At 40.1% G+C, this 13128-nt stretch overlaps 1 protein-coding gene across 7 annotated transcripts in view; it reads left to right on the top strand.

Annotated features, from left to right (window-relative positions):
- AUTS2 (activator of transcription and developmental regulator AUTS2) overlaps positions 1-13128 on the top strand; it is a 792614-nt gene that overhangs the window by 465887 nt on the left and 313599 nt on the right. The gene's annotated exons all lie outside the window — the stretch shown is intronic.

The following is a 13128-nucleotide window of genomic DNA, read 5'->3' as shown; positions in this document are numbered from 1 at the left end:
TATAAATAAGAAGCAGTAACATAGCATAAATACAGTTAAGACTGCACTGATCTTTTCCAACTATTCTTAAATAATAAAATAAAGGAAGGGAAAGAAGAGAGTAGTGGACAGATGGAATAACTGAACTCATCCTGCAGTGAAAAATTGTTCCAAAGAATGAGTCCTTGGAGCAAACCTGGCTTGTGAGACCTTTCACATTCCTTTTATCTGAATGCTGTTTTCTCTGCTTCCTGCTGTTACTACCTCTTACTAAGTGCAGACCTCAAAGTTGGTGCAGTAGTCCTGACTGAACGGCTTATAGTCAGAGGAAGGAACAACCTGAGCTTATACAGCCACCCAGCATAACAGAGGCTCTTTGGACACTTGGCACAAATACTTAGTAACTGTAGTAACTTCAGATTCACTAGTGTTTTAGGGTTTTTAACACACTGGAATGCTGTACTCAATATTTCCCAAGATTATGTCTGGATTAGATCAATGGCTAATTGCTTCTTTTCGGTGGTTGGTTCTTTTAGCCTTCGTAGAAACACTGTATTAGTCATTGAAATAACAATGTTGAATGTCTCTTTCTTGAAAGAGAAATTGTCAGGTTATAATAATGCAAGAAAATCGGTAATTAGATCTTGTTGCTTACATTTTGTTTCTCTTTGGTTGAAGAGTCCTGTTAGTAGTTCTTATATACTGTAATTTGTATAATCAAGCCTTACCATGAGGGGTCTGGTTGTGCTCCCCTGGCCAACATTTGGCAGGATGTCATAGGAGTTTGGGGCCCTCCATCCCATACTCCTTTCCCTTGCGAGGGCTGGGCTGGGGTTAGCTATTGGCTTTGGGTCTCTAGAAACATATTCCACATGTAGATCTGCATTTTGGTGGAAGTTAGTGGTATTTCCTCAGCTTTCCCCAACTCCTCTTGGATGTTTCCTAGAAACCTACTCAAGGCTTGAGTTCTTTTTGCTTTGTAATTTACCTTTTCTTGTACACAGAGCAAGCACACAGCACAGGCACAGATAAGCTTTTCCCAGGATCCTGGGCCACCTTGCAACTTAGTGGAGAGATAAAGCAAACGAGTTTAGAGGTTGAGCCAAGGCAGGAAACCTGCATACATACCTTGCCTGTTTCCCAGCACTCTGGGGCACTCTTTAATCTTTCATGAAGAACCTGAAGTCTCCGCATCCCTTCTGGAGCTACTGGCCTTTCTTCAGAATCGTATGCCTTGCATCTCCTTGTAGATGAATATGCTTTGACTTTTGGGTGGCTCAACACCAAACCAAGTTCTCCCTGTTGCTAAAGCATGCTCTTTTGCTACCAGTTTTGTAAGCAGCACCTTGAGTCTCTTCATGGTGACCTCCTGCTAGCATCATGGTCTTTTGTCATGCTGTGGGTAATTTTTCACTACTTCATAGGTCCTTCCTGGTCATATTGATTTCCCAACCTTGGAACCCACAGTAATATGCCCGTGTTTAGTTGTTCAGAGTGCAGACGTCACTGTAATCTGGTGAGTACATGAAAGAAGCCTTGACAGCCCTGTGTGGACTTAGCCATTCACAGAGGAGCGTTTTTTAAAATTTGCAGCAAGTACAAGATTAGCATTGCACACTACTAACCGGAGTTCGAGTTTGAACTCTGAACCGTCAGATCAGGAGACACTGGAAAAAAACAAATAAATGGCAGATCCTAACACACAGTTTTGCAGCATAAAACACTGAACTTGGTTTCTAATGCTACAGAAGTAAATGAGGAGGAAATCAGGAATACACTGTGGAAGTTTAATAATGCTCTATAAAGTTTAGCAAAGAGTTGCAGTCTTCATGGGGATTATTTTTGAGTTATCTTGTAGAATTCCACCCCTAAATTACAGTTCTCTGAAGTGCTGTAGGATGATTTATATTCATACAAAGTGTTAGCTTCATGTGTGATCTCTTGTAATATTCAATCATGAAAATCTTGTTTTTCAGTCAATTTCTAGTTATTTTCTCTTTCTTCAGTGTTCAAACAGTGGTCATGCCCTGCTTAATTAAAATGTCAGCTTAGAAACTAGTTTAAAGAGACTCCTAATATAAAACTTATAAGAGTAGAATATAAGCTTCCAAAAGACAATTAACTTCCTTAGAGTTAGGCCCCTCTTTGAGCAGTAGTTGTGTAAGATAGACCTTATCAGTCTGCCAGACTGCTTAACAGATACAGCCTTTTCATTTTATAGATAAGATTTAAAAGTATTGTTCATTCTAAGTAAAATAAACAAGTGTTTTGTCAGTGCTCTAAGCTACCTGAAAATAGGATTTACAGTTCTATATAATTGCATTTTCTTTGTGTTTGCATAGAAGTCATAGCATAGCTGGAAGATGACGGCAATTATAATTTATTATGCTGTAATTGTTACCTAAATGTTTTTGAATAAGCAAAAATCACATCTGTTTAGGAATAAGTTGCACAGCAAGAGAATTCCCTTTGAAATGAATGCTGTGTTCTCAAATTCTGTAACTGTACACATAAAACAACATATTTATTTCCCCACTGAGTCCATTACATTCCCAAGTCAAACTGCATCCTCTCTTCCCTTCCCATATTAAACCCTTTGATTTAATGGAGGTTTTAACTACTGGTTCTTCAGGGAATTTTCAGTAGGCTTTGCACAGATTAGGTTATTGGAAAGTATAGTTATTTGCTTGTAAAGTGGCAGTTCTGTGTCAAAATTGATTTTCTCTGGTGCTGCAGTAGTAAAACAGATAAGCTTCTGCTTTGCATCCAAAATACACTGATATTCCTGCCATGATACTTTCCTTCTGTTTCCTACCCAAGCTCTGTTATAGGCTGGCTTTGAAATAAAAAGGACACAGTGATATGCTACACAGAATACCTTTGGATCCATCATTAAAATTTTCATGAATCTTCTTCTTTGTATTAATGTACATTACCAGTGACAGCCAATTGTTTAGAGGAAAAAAATCTATGCTGGGAGTTGTTGAGTACTTCAGCGAAGGGGTGCAACACTTTGTCAGCCTCTTAGAGCAGTTGGAGTTGTGGATGTTCAGCATCCAGCAGGAAGTAAGTCCCATGCACTGTTTCCCATACTATTACATACAGAAAGTGAAGTGTAGAAAGTGTAGACAAAAAAGTGAATAAATAACAAATGCATCTAGTATGTCCTCCATCTGAGCGACATGAAGCAGTTTCCTACCTGTTTTTTCTGGCCTGCTTTCATAGCTAGGATGAGTCTCTCTCAGTTTGTCTATCATATGTTGATTCCTTTGCAGGTTGGACTCCTGATATAGGGAGAGTGCTTGTAAATTAAACTTTAATAAAATGTGTTAGCACACATTAACTAATTCAGCCTGGTACTTCTGAAACTTCTGTAGGTGTGGTCCAGATTTAGTAGTATTCACTGATCTGGGGAATGTCAGTAATGCCCTGATTTCCAGAGTTTTTCAAACTTGGTTTTGTGTGAGTTTTCAGTTCAGTTCTTCATTTATTCAATAATGGTTTGTCCATCTGTATTGCTCATGCTGTTAACGGAATTGTTGTCGCAAGCTCTCGAGAGATTAATGTATTTACTGACTTCTATGAGACATTGCACCAATCAATGTTAACAGTCTTTGACAGAGACATAAAGGATCTATTAAATTAGATCTGGGTTCCTATTAAATTACTACACATAAAAAGCTAGTCTCACCTTATCTGTAGCAGAAATGAATGCCTGCTATTAAAGCCTTTAAGGAAAGTTTTCAAGAACAGACAGTCCAGCAACGCAGTGGGATAATTAGAAGGAAACGGTAATCTGTTGACATCCAGCACTGACTACACTAAAGCCATGTAGGGAATGGAAGGTTTTCTCTACTGCAGACATGAAGGCATTCCCCTCCCCACCAATCAGCTCCCCCCCACGCACACTTCTCTTTACTAATTAGATTAGAGACAAATAAAATTAAACTATTAAGGCAATTAAGAAATTCTTAACATTTGCTCAGTTAGTTGAATGCAAATCTGTCCTCCATCTTTCTGCTAAAGGGCTGATTGCATGGAGTGTTATGTCCTGAAGTACGTGTTGGCTGGTTAAGGAATACAGCAAGATCATAGAATCGTAGAATGTTAGAATGATTTGGGTTGGAAGGGACCTTTACAGGTCATCTACTCCAACCCCCTGCAATGAGCAGGAACATCTTCAACTCGATCAGGTTGCTCAGAGCCCTGTCGAGCCTGACCTTGAATGTTTCCAGGGATGAGGCACCTACCACCTCTCTGGGCAACCTGGGCCAGTGTTTCACTACCCTCACGGTGAAAAATTTCTTCCTTAACATACCCCAAATCCTTGGGTTTGAGTAAAATAACAAGATCTGTTTTTTCACTGTATCGTTTCTCTCCCCCATGCTATTCACATGTAACTGCCACTTTTCAAACAGTGTCGACTGTGGTCTCTCATTTACCCATCGTCTCAAATTCCTCTTACTTTCACAGTTAGACAAGCTATGTTAACTTCATTCCTGTGACCGTTCACGAGTTAAACACCCTCATGAATTTGTGATAAATCAAACAAATGCCTGGTGACTTCATAAGGAACTATCCCCAAATAGGCAATGAAAGACTTGAGTCAATAAGGTTTTACTCTCTCTGTTTTATCTCTTTTGGAAGAAAGAGAAGGACAGAAAGTGGCAGACAGTAGCTTGATAGTTTGTGCACAGAACTTATGATCGCCTGTCAATAAAACATGTATCCTGCTGCATCCTCATAGTTGTTTTGGTCTTAGGGTTTGATTACACAGTACATTGGAACACCACAGAAATATCCCTGCACGGGGCCCCAAATGAGCTAGTTTCAGAGTTGGAAGTGATGCTGCTGCAGTGTCTCTGCCTAAACCTGGGTGCAGTACTGCACTAGTGCAGCCCTGTTCCTTCCAATGCTGAAGCCTGTTGCAGCAGGACACCATGTTGTGCCATCCTGATGGTTCATCATGCTCCAAGCTTGCTCTGGGATCTCTCACTGGAACTCCATTGTACCATGGGCACAGGGTCTCAGAGCTCATAATCTCCACATTTGATAAAAGGAACAGATCTTATTTAGCAACTGAAAGTATTATTCTTGTGTACACGTAAACTGTTGACCCTCAATTGTTCTGGCCAAAATCAAGTTAGGGCAGCTGGTTTCTGTGCCCTGTCTACAAACCCCTGGTGCATCTTGGTTGAATTTTCTAGGTGTCACTGAAAAGTGCATGGGGCTGATGGGAGTCTCCGGCTCTCTGGCGGCACCTTCAGTTGCCTGGGAGAAAGTGGTGTTTTGTTCAGTTGATTATTCAGGCAAACCAAACTCTTTGTCTTTAGGAAGACATGGTCTCGGCACACCCAAGGTGATGTATCAGCACTGCAGTAACTTGTACTGTGACCCAAATCTTGATGCTACACAATTGTATACCTGCACCTTTTGCTATCAATGCAAAGTGGTGGATGTATATGCAAATCTGTTTCCTACTTATCAAATCTGGCTTCAAGAGGCAACAATACTGTTAACGCTGTTAGTATTTACTTCATGTTCTAATAGCATGCTGGTACTTGTGCTCCTAGAAAAGTTAAAGTGCCCTTAAAAAGCAGAAGCTTTGCTTGATAGCAAATAAAATTGAGCACTTGATATTAATGGTCTTCTAATTAAAGGTAGAGCAAACTTGTCTCAGTATATTCATCTCAATATATATCTTTTTGGACACTTAAAGAAGTGGGTTGACCATTGAAGCTTTCAGTTGTCATTTCAAAGGTAAAAGAGAGTGAGTTCCCCTCACTGTCAGTACTTTGCATGGCCTTATCCCATAGGACATTTTGACTATTTGACAGAGTTTTGTTCTACCACCTTTCCTAAATGTCACCATTGGGCCATACCCGGAGGCCAGTACTGCTGCACTGAAGTCACTGGCTGTGGATCTTTCCAGGTGTTTCCATCAGGGCTGTCTAGACAGCATACGAAAGGGCAACTTGTAGCCTGTTTTGTCTTTTGGCCTGCCCACAGCCTGAACACAAACATTAGTGGAGATGGTTTGTATGCTGCCCAGGGGTGTCACACGAGTACTCTCTACACATAAAGAAGTTGTGGAATTTCATTAATTCATTCATCAATACAAGCCATTAAAAGAAACTGTCTTGTTAACTGGTATCTTGGATACTGATCGGCAGCTACTATTAAACATCAACCTGCTGATACTGTCAGTGTCACAAAGGGTAATGACCTGCGGTGCTGGGTGGCATAAATGCAGTCAAGCAACCCTCAGGAATAAACTAACACGTGAGACCCTTTATTGTAGTTGGAAGCATTTTGCAAGGGGAAACGCAAGGGAGAGGGGACGAGGCAGTTAATATTGGAACAAAAAGGTTTCTGTATTGTACTAGGTAGAGGAATTGCAGCTTATCTAAATAGACAATATGTGTTTACTAAACTCAACTACCTGTGGGGAAAAGAAAGTTCAGGGATATATACACACACACGAGTGTGTGTGCACATCCAGTCTCAAAGGCAGCGAACAAATGAAGTTTGAACCCAGAAAATAAGAGACAGAAGGAAGAGATGGTTGGAGGATAACAGAATTCCCTGGGGAAATGGGTAAGAAATACGCATGAACTTCCTCTGCTACTGGAACTATAGGTGACTTAACTGAGTCCAGTTTGTTATACTGTGATCAGGCTCCAAATGTTGAAATACATGTGGAAATCCTTGCCCTCACCTATGACAGATGTAGCTGGGAGGCCTGCTAAAGCTGCAGGTGGGACAAAAAAATCCACGCTCGATAATCTGCCAGCCTTTTCAATCAGTTGGTGACGGGTGCTCTGCATGGTCAAACATTTTATACCATTATAAATAATCCAAAGTTGTTATCTGCATCTCTCTACAAACAAAGAACACAGTCACCGATATTTATTTTGCATGAAAGTAGAATATAGAAATTTTACATCATCTAAGGCATGTTGGAGATTTGCACTGAGTCAAAGTCTACCGTGGTTTGTATCAGCAAGCAGTGGAGCTCGTGTTGTTTACAGTCCCTGTGCAGTCATGTGAAGACAGGACATCTCAATACCTAGTTTGTAGATTGTTTCTTTCTCCTGTCCTTTTATTTTTTAATGCAGTTTAGGTTTTGTGCATCAAATACAATTTCAATTATACAAATAATTCTGAATCATGTCCAAAGAAACTGTCAAAAGTTTTTCACTAATTTAATTCTCGCTATTCACCTTCTGAGTTCTATTTTTGTTGAAGAGTTAACATTTGCAATATTTTGGCTCGTTCTATTGATTACACATGTGCTGCTAGATCTCTGTGAAATGCACATCACAGGAAAGAACAACAGTGATAACATTTCAGTTGAATGCTGTGGGTGAAAGTTAACTAGTGAACTGGGTAAAAGTTATTCCAAATTAACATCATGAACTTATTTAGGCTAACTTTGCCTTGCACAGTGGTGCAAATTAAGTCGTCTGTATATGCTGACTCTTCTTATCCTCCTTTGGCCACCTACTTGGCATTGCTTGATTGCATTTCCATAGCAGAACTGCCAAGTTGGTTGGTGGTGTACTTGGAGAGGTATGTGTAGGCATTTAACTGAGACCTCCAAAAACATACCAATGTGGTGGTCTTGACCAGAAGTCTAAAATAGAAATAGAGAGCAACCTGTGATGTATCCCCCAAGCCACCATGTTTGTTGCTTTTCCACCACTGAACACCTCAGCAGTTGTTTCTTTTCGAAGAATATTGCTACGTATGAATGCCACTCTCTGTGTGCTTCCTGGTCACTTAATTTCTTGTTGGTTCTCTTCTAAAATGTTTGTTTCATAGTGGTGAACCTCAGCCACCAGGGACTCCTTACAGTGATTTTTCTCAGGGCTATAGTGGGCTATTAATCAGCCCGTGCACTTTTTCACTTCCAGTTTCTTTGCAGAATTAGTTGAGTGGGATTTGTTGACTCTTCCGCCACCTCTAATACTGGATAAAATCTTTGTCCCAGGAAGAATCTCCTGTAGCTTCTATTTATGCCCTTACTACTGCCACGTGCTTGTAATTGTGCACAACGCTTGGACCCCCTTCAGCCCTCTTCCTCCCCCCCTTTTTTTTGAATTACTAGCGGGTGACAAATAGCTACTGCTTTCCACTCCATTTCGCCAGGCACAGCTTCTTTCCTGTCCTCATGAGGTTTCTGACCTTTCAGTCGATGCCTTTTGCAGCCCCCCAGGGGCCTCCAGGGAGCTGTAATGGACTCACGTTAATTGCCTGTTGAAGGACAGAAGCAGTTCCTAGCAGGATGATTGGTGATCCCCCTGTGAGTACAGCTGTCCTGGTCAGTGAAAAGATTGATCTGACACACACAAACATTTCGGCTCACTGCTCAATGTGTCTCACAGAGCATGCACATAATCACTGCTCTGGCTTTAGTGGTTTCCTGTCTGCCCACGCTGCACTGAGGGTCTATTTGCTAGTGCTGTGACTCAGAGGAGCGAGCAAGAGACTATCCGTTCTAATCCCCTTGTGGGTTACGGTAGTTTAGATAGAAGATACCCCACAGACTGCAGGATAATCCAAAGATTTATAAAGTCAGTCTTATAGGTTGGTTTTCTTTTTTTTTTTCCTTCTTTGCTCTCAGTGGAAGCAATCTTCCATTCTGGCTTAAACATGTTTTAATGTGGTTAAAAATGCGAGTGATGCACTTTTTAAAGTATACATGCATGCATTCAGAAAAAAAAAAAAATCTCCCATGTGTACTAAAATCCAAACACATCTTTAAAATTAAGAAGGCAGAGGCATTTCTCTTATGCTTCTTGCTTCTGTTCTTTTGCAGCTGGGTAAACCATTATGTTCTTGTTAGAGTTGAGTATGGGTCAGTTTGCAGAGCTCTGTACAAATATTATTTTTTCCCACTTTTGCTTTGTATACATTCAACCTGTGTTGGGCTTCAAGCACCAAATCTGAAAGAGAAACTCAGCCAAAGTCAGCAAACATGCTTTGATAGCTGAGGTCAAAACTTTGCAGTATTATCAGCCTATGCGTGTTTTCTATCTGAAAATATTAATCAGGTCAAATCCACATGTTCCTTGGTACATGTTCAAGAAAAGGTGTTTTCAGCCTGCCCCAAGGCTGAAAATGTTTTATCATTTGTAACAAAGGTTTTGCACAGATCCGGTCACCACACAAATAAGCTTCTCCTGAAGTAAATCCCCAGTAAAGTTTAATAGGATTGACTTAACTGCTGCTTAAAAAGATCCTTTTCTTAGTTACTTCATCCTCTCAGCTCCATGTTTGACATTAACCTGAAATGAGATGGTCCTGTCCCTGCATCCAACCACCTGTGAACTTTGAGGTGTACAAAATCTGGTACAGGATCTCAGTTTTTTAGCTAGCACTTGTATTTGTTAAGGCTTGGACTGAAACCTCGTGTGTAAATGTTTCACGTAATTGGAATGCACAATGCCCAAATACAACGGTCTTACCATGTGCTAGCTGTTTGTTTTAATAGGTGTTAAAAAATCTCACGCAGAAATAAACTGTTTCTCACAATCAGGCTAAAATTTATTTGTGACAAAATTTGGCAACTATATACCTCTTGCGTTTTAGTAAATATTCTGCTTTTCTGAAGTATATACTGGTGAATGAAGTTGGAAAGCAGCAGTGAGAATTCTAGAGATGATGAAAAATGGTAAGGATGAGGCAGTTTCCCATACTTTGGGGTCCTAGAGACATCCATCCACAGACTAGAGAAATGTTATTTCTCCGAGAAGTTGCTGTGTTACGAGTGTCAATCAAAATACTGTATTTCTGTTCTGAACATTCTGCCTCAGGAATACATTATTTACAAGTAGAGGAAACTCAGAGAACACCCAACATGGCAATTGCTGGGTACTCTAAGTGTAGTAAAGATCAACTTTGCTGTGAGCTTCCTGTCCTTGTTGCTATAGCCATACTTTTTAGCTGTTATTTTAGTTCTGCATTTCATATTTAATATAGGTATGCATGTGATCTCAGGCTAGGTTCAGATTTTAATAGATGAAAATGTTAGGGCTTTTTAAGCTAGCCTACAAGCCAATTAAATATTTTTAGACTGAGAAAGAATTTATCTTTTTCTAATTCAGCCCCAAGTAAAAAGAGTAAGTAAAATGAATGCTTGAAACAGCAGAGGAAATAATACGGGAAGAAGTATCTCTGTTTGCAAGCTGTGCAGCAGTGTCCAGTAATTAAAGATGGAATGGCTGGAAACCAGCCAAGAATCCAAACAAAAGCATCTTAAGAGGTCTAGAATAGCTCCAGTGTAATCGAATTTTAGACAGATTCCAGGATAGGAGTGAAGCCTCGTTGTCTCACATGTTTGTCATTGTGGATGGTTTTAAAAAAAGCATTAAACCAAAATGTAAACCCTGTTGCCATTTTTACTAGAAGGTTGCTACTGAGATGAGGAAGCTGAGTTACAGTAAGCCCATGTCATCAGAGAAGTCTCAAGTGTAGAAGACTCATAGACACTCAGCATACTAAAACAGGTAAATAACACCCAAAAATAACATAAAAGATGTGACTAGATAAGAAATGTAATGTCTCAGAGGGTTGAATTTCTGTTACCTTAAAAAAAAGTTGTATTATGTTTATAGCCTTTATGAGAACTTGAACATTCTACTTAAAAAATATTCCAAGTAGAATGAAAATTTCTGTCTGTACTCTGAATGTGATGGGAAAAATAGCATTTCAACCAGCACTTTTAATCATACAGTATTATACAACAATGATCAAAAATACTGTAACACCTTTAACATTCAGAAAACACATGAGAAGAGGTAACTTATCTGGTGGGGCAAGGTGTATAGGAGATGTAAAATGAAATTGGGATTTGAGGATAAGAGTGTATTGGAGTGTAAGCTGAAAAACAGGCAGGAATGTGTTTAGCCTTTAGATGACAGCGTTCAGCTAGACTGCTTACTTAGTGAAGCACGTAGAGAATTAAAAGCTGCTTTTTTGAGGATAAGATCCTGGTGCTGCTGGTCTGCACGGGCCGTTCACTGCTGTCAGCAATGCAGAGGTCTTGCGTTGGGAAAAGGTATTTTCCAAAAAGTGCATTTTGTTGGTGTGAAAGTCCCTTTGGTTACCCAGGGCTTTGAGGCAGATGCACAGGAAAAATACATCCCCTCTGAGGTCCAGGTGTATGAGCTACCTACTCACTTCAGCCTCTGCTTTTGCTGCAACCTCTTCCTTTCCCTGTTTCCCTTTTCTTCTATCTACAATGTTTTTCATTCCAGAAGCTTCTCTCCCTTGAGCATGTTGTTCAACTAACCGGCCAGCTATGTAAAATCCATTAACAAAATTTCAAACAACTACAAAGGCTTGTAGACCTTGGTTATTTGGCTTTTCAAAATATTTTGTATGTCTACATACAGTAGAGGTCACATTCAATACTGTAAAATACCGTAGTCTATTTTCTGTCAGGGGAATACTTGCTTTCTGGGATAGATATTATCAGTGCTTTCAGTTTTGTCAGTAACTATATGCCTGAAGTATAAATATAGAAACCAAACATGGCAGGCATATAACATTTAGGGGTTCATTTTTAGCTTGGTGTGGGAGAATTAAGTTGGCTTCAAGCCCCATGGTTCTCATAAAGTTTAATGGGAATTGCAAAAGTGATCCTCCTATCCACCATGCTGAAAACGTACACCTTTAACTGCCTCATTTATATTTAATAAACAAGCGATTGTATGTTAATACTAACTGACTCTTGGAGTATAGGAAATATGCAAGGCATATGTACCAAACTGAAAAAACTCTCACGAGAAATGTTACCTGGCAGCTGTGATAAAGCAAAGATTAATTTAATTTGATTAGGCTAACGTATGAGGAATTGAATTCACGAGGACTTGAACCAGGGTTTGTTGAGCTCTCTGGAAAGACTCACGAAGGCTGCAGTGGGCCCTGGATCAAATTCCAAAGAGTCTGAGATTACAGGGCGACCTCAGAGAGCAATAACAGTTAGGAGAGTGTTCGGTACTCAGTCATTGGCTGTCTAGTGGTAGTTAGTTGTGGTTAGCACTACTGAACAGTTTAGTGTGAAGAGTTCAGTGGTGAAATTGCAATGTTTACAGTGAGTTTGAACTCATTGTTACCCCAGCCATGTCTCGTTCAGTGACTGGCAAGATGACATATTCCTGTGCCTGTTTCAGTTCTCATGATCAGGATTTGGCCCAACAGTTTTGGAAATAGGTGGGTAATTAATATTGCCAGGGAATCTGGGGGGGATGGACATGGGAGGTCAGTAGCCATGGAAAGAAAATGTCTGTCATCATTCACAGATTCTCTACTTAGCTGCTTTGAATGACACCAGGTATTTCTTCATTCCTGAAATTACTGCCCTGAAAGCATAATTCTGCAGATGGTGCAGCTTCAGAGATAATTGGCTGGCATTGCTAAATCCAATCAAAATAACTATTGAGAGAGGTGTGTAGTGCACTGATGTTTTTCACTGGAAAGCAAACATGTTTAATATTGCATCTCAAATATTACTTACATTGAGAAAAAGAAGTGACAAGAAAATCTGCTTTTATGATTATAAAAAAATAAAGTAATGTTTTGCTTGTTTAGTGGAAAAAGCCCAAAAGTCCTGACCCAACCATTCTCTGGAGGTTGGCTGCAGATCAGTATCAAAATTTAGCAGCTTGCATCCATTTCCAGTTCTTTTTTTAACACACGAATGTGATTTTGCTCCTTGGCCAGCTGCAGCTCCAAGCACTGAAATTAAACTTAACATGTTTTACAAAATGAATGGAAGGCCAGACAAGAGAGTCTTGTTTCCAAGGATCACATAGCCCCTTTTTGGGATTACAGAAACTCTCATTCTATTAGAATTTGGCAACAATGCTTGAACTGCACAAACATGATGTCTCATTTGTTTGCCAACTGGTGGAAGACATTCGGAGCCGGCTTCTCCATTTACAGCCTGCTCTGGAGCCTATTGGAGTCAACTGCCAGACTTTCACTGACTTCTTTGAAGCGACGCTATGCACAGTCTCCCCATCCGAGGTTGTACTGTCCCACAGTTGCTGTAAGATCAGCCCACTTTGAGAATGAAGTCCCATGCAGTCTTGGTCAAGAGAAAGTGGTAATTAAAGCCAGTTGAGTCAAAGCTGGACCACA

The sequence above is a fragment of the Ciconia boyciana genome, chromosome 17 (genome assembly GCF_034638445.1).
Source record: "Ciconia boyciana chromosome 17, ASM3463844v1, whole genome shotgun sequence".
NCBI lineage: Eukaryota > Metazoa > Chordata > Aves > Ciconiiformes > Ciconiidae > Ciconia > Ciconia boyciana.
Note: the sequence above shows the minus strand (reverse complement) of the source record. Positions and strands in the feature narration are given on the sequence as shown.